This window comes from Apium graveolens, unplaced genomic scaffold, assembly GCF_009905375.1.
Source record: "Apium graveolens cultivar Ventura unplaced genomic scaffold, ASM990537v1 ctg998, whole genome shotgun sequence".
In the NCBI taxonomy this organism is placed as follows: Eukaryota; Viridiplantae; Streptophyta; class Magnoliopsida; order Apiales; family Apiaceae; genus Apium; species Apium graveolens.
Genome location: NW_027421897.1, coordinates 140,350 through 150,414, shown reverse-complemented (window position 1 = coordinate 150,414; position 10,065 = coordinate 140,350).

Genomic DNA, 10,065 nt, shown 5'->3' with positions numbered 1-10,065 from the left:
AAAGCATTTATTTATGACCTATTGTTTCTCTTTTTCTTTTAATTACAAGTATTATTAGTGACTACATATTGTTTTTTATTACATTTGAACTTAGTTGTGGATTAGTTTTTTTTTTGAAGTTTGCTTCTTACGGTTTTTCCATCATCCAAGTCATGTTCTACATTCTTGTTAAACTGCGCTTCTAATTCACTCTCACGATTATTTACCTTTGTACTTAATTCTTGCACATGTGTTTAGTAGAAACCTTAGTTGACATCGAAACCAACTAAGTACCTTTCCAATAGCCAGTTTGGTGTGTGGCTCTTTCCATAAAAATCGACTGCATTTGTCCATCTCTGACTGTAGCTTTTTCAACATTGCAGCCATCTCCTCGTTGTTGGAAGCGTTACCTTCTGTGTTTGTCAGGTTTCGTGGTGGTTCGCTAGTGGACATGATGTAGGTGTGTAGAAATCCTTAGCAATTTTCCACAGACGGCGCCAATTATTTTTACCAAATTTATGTGTGTTAATGCTAATAATATATTTATAACTTTTTAATGAAAGAACTAGGATTATAACGTAATGAAAATAGCAAGTAAAAAACACCACGATTTGGTGAGGCGGAAAATCCCATAAAGGATCAAAACCGCAGGTGGGATTTGTAGCCCAGCCTAAAATAGATCCACTATATCAAAATCACGTAGCTGAATTAAAATGTAAGAAGTAGAGTATTTTTGTGTTCTACTAGAAGACTTGCTCTAGTCTATGTATTTTCTACTATTTATCCCCCTCTAATCTTCCTGCCGTTGTCTCTCTTTTTTATTTGAATTGCCCTCTATCCTTTTGTTAGCTATTTTTTCTCCTCCCATCTCTCTTACCATCTTCCACGTTCTTCTCCACTTTTTTGATGCTTTTCTCTATTTTCAGGTTTGTTATTGGATCCTTCTACACGTCTTTGGCTCTCTTGCAGCTGTCCATGTCGACACCTGAATGATCATGTCTTACGTATTCGTCCACCCCCGTCGCATGCAACTTCTAGTCGTCATGTCGTAGAATACCTGATATAACAAATAGCAAGTACATATCTTATTGTCTCCATGCGTACTACTGGAGCAAAAGTTTCAGTAAAATCAATTTCTAGTTGCTGAGAAGTACCCCTTAGATACTAATCTTGCTTTGTGCTTTTGGATTGTTCCATCTTTATTATATTTTGTCTTATAGACCCACTTCAGTCCTATGACATCTTTATTTTCAGGAGGATCAACAAGTCTCCATGTATGATTCTTCTCTATTGTTGTAATCTCATCATCCATTGCTTTTCTCGATGTTCCTTCTTTTGCAGCATCCTTAAATTTTTTTGGTTCACATGTAAAGAATACCACATTATAAGAATCATAAATATCTTGAATTGAACGATGTCTGAGTACTTCTGTATATGTGGTATCTTCAATTATGAATCTTGATCCTTCTTCTGGTGTGACAACATCTTCCAAAGTTTCTGGAGAAATTGTTGGCACATTCTGAAGTGATGATTCAGATGTATTATTTTGAAAGTTCCATTGTTTCTTTTCATCAAAAATTACATCTTTGGAGATCACAAATTTCTTGGTGGCAGGATTAAAAAGACGATAGCCTTTTATTCTTCACTATAGCCAAGAAAAAGCAGTTTCTCACCTTTCTCATCAAATTTCTCTCTATGTTGTGCAGGAATATGAGAATAGGCGATGCATCCAAATAATTTGAGTTGATGTACTTCTGGTTTCTGCCCATGCCAAGCTTCGTAAGGTGATTTATTAAACATTCACGTTGCTGCCATGTAAATGGGTGGGGCCAATACTCAAGAAAATGAAAAAGTTATTTATTACCTTTTTGATCGCTAATGACCATTATCATAGATCGAAAAGTCATTTCCGACTCAGACTCATCCAATATGACATATTTGGTCGTAAGTTAATATAGATGAAATTAATACAAACACGTATTTAGAAAGTACACAAGGGAGATATAGACATTTTGGACATGGTTTCTCAATGATATAGAAGAAAACTTAATACAAAATTAATAACATCATATTATATTCTAATTAATGATTATGATTTCTAAGTTCTCCTCTAAAATGATTTTTCCATGGCCTCCAACCTTAATTACCTATTATATTATAATCACAAAATATGCTCAAAAGATTATAAAATTCATTTATATTGTTTTTGGCCCTTTTTTATTAAAAGCATTTATTTATGACCTATTGTTTCTCTTTTCTTTTAATTACAAGTATTATTAGTGACTACTATTGTTTTTTATTACATTTGAACTTAGTTGTGGATTAGTTTTTTTTTTGAAGTTTGCTTCTTACGGTTTTTCCATCATCCAAGTCATGTTCTACATTCTTGTTAAACTGCGCTTCTAATTCACTCTCACGATTATTTACCTTTGTACTTAATTCTTGCACATGTTGTTTAGTAGAAACCTTAGTTGACATCGAAACCAACTAAGTACCTTTCCAATAGCCAGTTTGGTGTGTGGCTCTTTCCATAAAAATCGACTGCATTTGTCCATCTCTGACTGTAGCTTTTTCAACATTGCAGCCATCTCCTCGTTGTTGGAAGCGTTACCTTCTGTGTTTGTCAGGTTTCGTGGTGGTTCGCTAGGGACATGATGTAGGTGTGTAGAAATCCTTAGCAATTTTCCACAGACGGCGCCAATTATTTTTACCAAATTTATGTGTGTTAATGCTAATAATATATTTATAACTTTTTAATGAAAGAACTAGGATTATAACGTAATGAAAATAGCAAGTAAAAAACACCACGATTTGGTGAGGCGGAAAATCCCATAAAGGATCAAAACCGCAGGTGGGATTTGTAGCCCAGCCTAAAATAGATCCACTATATCAAAATCACGTAGCTGAATTAAATGTAAGAAGTAGAGTATTTTTGTGTTCTACTAGAAGACTTGCTCTAGTCTATGTATTTTCTACTATTTATCCCCCTCTAATCTTCCTGCCGTTGTCTCTCTTTTTATTTGAATTGCCCTCTATCCTTTTGTTAGCTATTTTTTCTCCTCCCATCTCTCTTACCATCTTCCACGTTCTTCTCCACTTTTTTGATGCTTTTCTCCTATTTTCAGGTTTGTTATTGGATCCTTCTACACGTCTTTGGCTCCTTCTTGCAGCTGTCCATGTCGACACCTGAATGATCATGTCTTACGTATTCGTCCACCCCCGTCGCATGCAACTTCTAGTCGTCATGTCGTAGAAATACTGATATAACAAATAGCAAGTACATATCTTATTGTCTCCATGCGTACTACTGGAGCAAAAGTTTCAGTAAAATCAATTTCTAGTTGCTGAGAAGTACCCCTTAGATACTAATCTTGCTTTGTGCTTTTGGATTGTTCCATCTTTATTATATTTTGTCTTATAGACCCACTTCAGTCCTATGACATCTTTATTTTCAGGAGGATCAACAAGTCTCCATGTATGATTCTTCTCTATTGTTGTAATCTCATCATCCATTGCTTTTCTCGATGTTCCTTCTTTTGCAGCATCCTTAAATTTTTTTGGTTCACATGTAAAGAATACCACATTATAAGAATCATAAATATCTTGAATTGAACGATGTCTGAGTACTTCTGTATATGTGGTATCTTCAATTATGAATCTTGATCCTTCTTCTGGTGTGACAACATCTTCCAAAGTTTCTGGAGAAATTGTTGGCACATTCTGAAGTGATGATTCATTATTTTGAAAGTTCCATTGTTTCTTTTCATCAAAAATTACATCTTTGGAGATCACAAATTTCTTGGTGGCAGGATTAAAAAGACGATAGCCTTTTATTCTTCACTATAGCCAAGAAAAAGCAGTTTCTCACCTTTCTCATCAAATTTCTCTCTATGTTGTGCAGGAATATGAGAATAGGCGATGCATCCAAATAATTTGAGTTGATGTACTTCTGGTTTCTGCCCATGCCAAGCTTCGTAAGGTGATTTATTAAACATTCACGTTGCTGCCATGTAAATGGGTGGGGCCAATACTCAAGAAAATGAAAAAGTTATTTATTACCTTTTTGATCGCTAATGACCATTATCATAGATCGAAAAGTCATTTCCGACTCAGACTCATCCAATATGACATATTTGGTCGTAAGTTAATATAGATGAAATTAATACAAACACGTATTTAGAAAGTACACAAGGGAGATATAGACATTTTGGACATGGTTTCTCAATGATATAGAAGAAAACTTAATACAAAATTAATAACATCATAAGTTATATTCTAATTAATGATTATATGATTTCTAAGTTCTCCTCTAAAATGATTTTTCCATGGCCTCCAACCTTAATTACCTATTATATATAATCACAAAATATGCTCAAAAGATTATAAAATTCATTTATATTGTTTTTGGCCCTTTTTTATTAAAAGCATTTATTTATGACCTATTGTTTCTCTTTTTCTTTTAATTACAAGTATTATTAGTGACTACATTTGTTTTTTATTACATTTGAACTTAGTTGTGGATTAGTTTTTTTTTGAAGTTTGCTTCTTACGGTTTTTCCATCATCCAAGTCATGTTCTACATTCTTGTTAAACTGCGCTTCTAATTCACTCTCACGATTATTTACCTTTGTACTTAATTCTTGCACATGTTGTTTAGTAGAAACCTTAGTTGACATCGAAACCAACTAAGTACCTTTCCAATAGCCAGTTTGGTGTGTGGCTCTTTCCATAAAATCGACTGCATTTGTCCATCTCTGACTGTAGCTTTTTCAACATTGCAGCCATCTCCTCGTTGTTGGAAGCGTTACCTTCTGTGTTTGTCAGGTTTCGTGGTGGTTCGCTAGTGGACATGATGTAGGTGTGTAGAAATCCTTAGCAATTTTCCACAGACGGCGCCAATTATTTTTACCAAATTTATGTGTGTTAATGCTAATAATATATTTATAACTTTTTAATGAAAGAACTAGGATTATAACGTAATGAAAATAGCAAGTAAAAAACACCACGATTTGGTGAGGCGAAAATCCCATAAAGGATCAAAACCGCAGGTGGGATTTGTAGCCCAGCCTAAAAGATCCACTATATCAAAATCACGTAGCTGAATTAAATGTAAGAAGTAGTGTATTTTTGTGTTCTACTAGAAGACTTGCTCTAGTCTATGTATTTTCTACTATTTATCCCCCTCTAATCTTCCTGCCGTTGTCTCTCTTTTTTATTTGAATTGCCCTCTATCCTTTTGTTAGCTATTTTTCTCCTCCCATCTCTCTTACCATCTTCCACGTTCTTCTCCACTTTTTTGATGCTTTTCTCCTATTTTCAGGTTTGTTATTGATCCTTCTACACGTCTTTGGCTCTCTTCTTGCAGCTGTCCATGTCGACACCTGAATGATCATGTCTTACGTATTCGTCCACCCCCGCCATGCAACTTCTAGTCGTCATGTCGTAGAAACTGATATAACAAAAGCAAGTACATATCTTATTGTCTCCATGCGTACTACTGGAGCAAAAGTTTCAGTAAAATCAATTTCTGTTGCTGAGAAGTACCCCTTAGATACTAATCTTGCTTTGTGCTTTTGGATGTTCCATCTTTATTATATTTTGTCTTATAGACCCACTTCAGTCCTATGACATCTTTATTTTCAGGAGGATCAACAAGTCTCCATGTATGATTCTTCTCTATTGTTGTAATCTCATCATCCATTGCTTTTCTCGATGTTCCTTCTTTTGCAGCATCCTTAAATTTTTTTGTTCACATGTAAAGAATACCACATTATAAGAATCATAAATATCTTGAATTGAACGATGTCTGAGTACTTCTGTATATGTGGTATCTTCAATTGTGAATCTTGATCCTTCTTCTGGTGTGACAACATCTTCCAAAGTTTCTGGAGAAATTGTTGGCACATTCTGAAGTGATGATTCAGATGTATTATTTTGAAAGTTCCATTGTTTCTTTTCATCAAAAATTACATCTTTGGAGATCACAAATTTCTTGGTGGCAGGATTAAAAAGACGATAGCCTTTTATTCTTCACTATAGCCAAGAAAAAGCAGTTTCTCACCTTTCTCATCAAATTTCTCTCTATGTTGTGCAGGAATATGAGAATAGGCGATGCATCCAAATAATTTGAGTTGATGTACTTCTGGTTTCTGCCCATGCCAAGCTTCGTAAGGTGATTTATTAAACATTCACGTTGCTGCCATGTAAATGGGTGGGGCCAATACTCAAGAAAATGAAAAAGTTATTTATTACCTTTTTGATCGCTAATGACCATTATCATAGATCGAAAAGTCATTTCCGACTCAGACTCATCCAATATGACATATTTGGTCGTAAGTTAATATAGATGAAATTAATACAAACACGTATTTAGAAAGTACACAAGGGAGATATAGACATTTTGGACATGGTTTCTCAATGATATAGAAGAAAACTTAATACAAAATTAAATCATAAGTTATATTCTAATTAATGATTATATGATTTCTAAGTTCTCCTCTAAAATGATTTTTCCATGGCCTCCAACCTTAATTACCTATTATTATAATCACAAAATATGCTCAAAAGATTATAAAATTCATTTATATTGTTTTTGGCCCTTTTTTATTAAAAGCATTTATTTATGACCTATTGTTTCTCTTTTTCTTTTAATTACAAGTATTATTAGTGACTACATATTGTTTTTTATTACATTTGAACTTAGTTGTGGATTAGTTTTTTTTTTGAAGTTTGCTTCTTACGGTTTTTCCATCATCCAAGTCATGTTCTACATTCTTGTTAAACTGCGCTTCTAATTCACTCTCACGATTATTTACCTTTGTACTTAATTCTTCTTGCACATGTTGTTTAGTAGAACCTTAGTTGACATCGAAACCAACTAAGTACCTTTCCAATAGCCAGTTTGGTGTGTGCTCTTTCCATAAAATCGACTGCATTTGTCCATCTCTGACTGTAGCTTTTTCAACATTGCAGCCATCTCCTCGTTGTTGGAAGCGTTACCTTCTGTGTTTGTCAGGTTTCGTGGTGGTTCGCTAGTGGACATGATGTAGGTGTGTAGAAATCCTTAGCAATTTTCCACAGACGGCGCCAATTATTTTTACCAAATTTATGTGTGTTAATGCTAATAATATTTATAACTTTTTAATGAAAGAACTAGGATTATAACGTAATGAAAATAGCAAGTAAAAAACACCACGATTTGGTGAGGCGAAAATCCCATAAAGGATCAAAACCGCAGGTGGGATTTGTAGCCCAGCCTAAAAGAGATCCACTATATCAAAATCACGTAGCTGAATTACAATGTAAGAAGTAGTGTATTTTTGTGTTTCTACTAGAAGACTTGCTCTAGTCTATGTATTTTCTACTATTTACCCCCCTCTAATCTTCCTGCCGTTGTCTCTCTTTTTATTTGAATTGCCCTCTATCCTTTTGTTAGCTATTTTTTCTCCTCCCATCTCTCTTACCATCTTCCACGTTCTTCTCCACTTTTTTGATGCTTTTCTCCTATTTTTCAGGTTTGTTATTGAATCCTTCTACACGTCTTGGCTCTATTCTTGCAGCTGTCCATGTCGACACCTGAATGATCATGTCTTACGTATTCGTCCACCCCCACCGCATGTAACTTCTAGTCGTCATGTCGTAGACATACTTGATATAACAAATAGCAAGTACATATCTTATTGTCTCCATGCGTACTACTGGAGCAAAAGTTTCAGTAAAATCAATTTCTGGTTGCTGAGAAGTACCCCTTAAATACTAATCTTGCTTTGTACTTTTGGACTGTTCCATCTTTATTATATTTTTTTCTTATAGACCCACTTCAGTCCTATGACATCTTTATTTTCAGGAGGATCAACAAGTCTCCATGTATGATTATTCTCTATTGTTGTAATTTCATCATCCATTGCTTTTCTCGATGTTCCTTCTTTTGCAGTATCCTTAAATTTTTTTTGTTCACATGTAAAGAATACCACATTATAAGAATCATAAATATCTCGAATTGAACGATGTTTGAGTACTTCTGTATAAGTGGTATCTTCAATTGTGAATCTTGATCCTTCTTCTGGTGTGACAACATCTTCCAAAGTTTCTGGAGAAATTGTTGGTAAATTCTGAAGTGATGATACAGATGTATTATTTTGAAAGTTCCATTGTTTCTTTTCATCAAAAATTACATCTTTGGAGATCACAAATTTCTTGGTGGCAGGATTAAAAAGACGATAGCCTTTTATTCTTCACTATAGCCAAGAAAAGCAGTTTCTCACATTTCTCATCAAATTTCTCTCTATGTTGTGCAGGAATATGAGAATAGGCGATGCATCCAAATACTTTGAGTTGATGTACTTCTGGTTTCTGCCCATGCCAAGCTTCGTAAGGTGATTTATTAAACATTCACGTTGCTGCCATGTAAATGGGTGGGGCCAATACTCAAGAAAATGAAAAAGTTATTTATTACCTCTTTGATCGGTAATGACCATTATCATAGATCGAAAAGACATTTCCGACTCAGACTCATCCAATATGACATATTTGGTCGTAAGTTCATATAGATGAAATTAATACAAACAGTATTTAGAAAGTACACAAGGGAGATATAGACATTTTGGACATGGTTCTCAATGATATAGAAGAAAACTTAATACAAAATTAATAACATCATAAGTTATATTCTAATTAATGATTATATGATTTCAAAGTTCTCCTCTAAATGATTTTTCCATGGCCTCCAACCTTAATTACCTATTATATTATAATCACAAAATATGCTCAAAAGATTATAAAATTCATTTATATTGTTTTTTTGGCCCTTTTTATTAAAAGCATTTATTTATGACCTATTGTTTCTCTTTTCTTTTAATTACAAGTATTATTAGTGACTACATATTGTTTTTTATTACATTTGAACTTAGTTGTGGATTAGTTTTTTTTTTGAAGTTCGCTTTTTTCCGGTTTTTCCATCATCCAAGTCATGTTCTACATTCTTGTTAAACTGCGCTTCTAATTCACTCTCACGATTATTTACCTTTGTACTTAATTCTTGCACATGTTGTTCAGTAGAAACCTTAGTTGACATCGAAACCAACTAAGTACCTTTCCAATAGCCAATTTGGTGTGTAGCTCTTTCCATCAAAATCAACTGCATTTGTCCATCTCTGACTGTAGCTTTTTCAACATTGCAGCCATCTCCTCGTTGTTGGAAGCGTTACCTTCTGTGTTTGTCAGGTTTCGTGGTGGTTCGCTGGTGGACATGATGTAGGTGTGGTAGAAATCCTTAGCAATTTTCCACAGACGGCGCCAATTATTTTTACCAAATTTATGTGTGTTAATGCTAATAATATATTTATAACTTTTTAATGAAAGAGCTAGGATTATAACGTAATGAAAATAGCAAGTAAAAAACACCACGATTTGGTGAGGCGAAAAATCCCGTAAAGGATCAAAACCGCAGGTGGGATTTGTAGCCCAGCCTAAAAGAGATCCACTATATCAAATCACGTAGGAGAATTACAATGTAAGAAGTAGTGTATTTTTGTGTTCTACTAGAAGACTTGCTCTAGTCTATGTATTTTCTACTATTTATCCCCCTCTAATCTTCCTGCGTTGTCTCTCTTTTTTATTTGAATTGCCCTCTATCCTTTTGTTAGCTATTTTTTCTCCTCCCATCTCTCTTACCATCTTCCACGTTCTTCTCCACTTTTTTGATGCTTTTCTCCTATTTTTCAGGTTTGTTATTGAATCCTTCTACACGTCTTTGGCTCTATTCTTGCAGTTGTCCATGTCGACACCTGAATGATCATGTCTTACGTATTCGTCCACCCCCACCGCATGTAACTTCTAGTCATCATGTCGTAGACATACTTGATATAACAAATAGCAAGTACATATCTTATTGTCTCCATGCGTACTACTGGAGCAAAAGTTTCAGTAAAATCAATTTCTGGTTGCTGAGAAGTACCCCTTAAATACTAATCTTGCTTTGTACTTTTGGACTGTTCCATCTTTATTATATTTTTTCTTATAGACCCACTTCAGTCCTATGACATCTTTATTTTTAGGAGGATCAACAAGTCTCCATGTATGATTCTT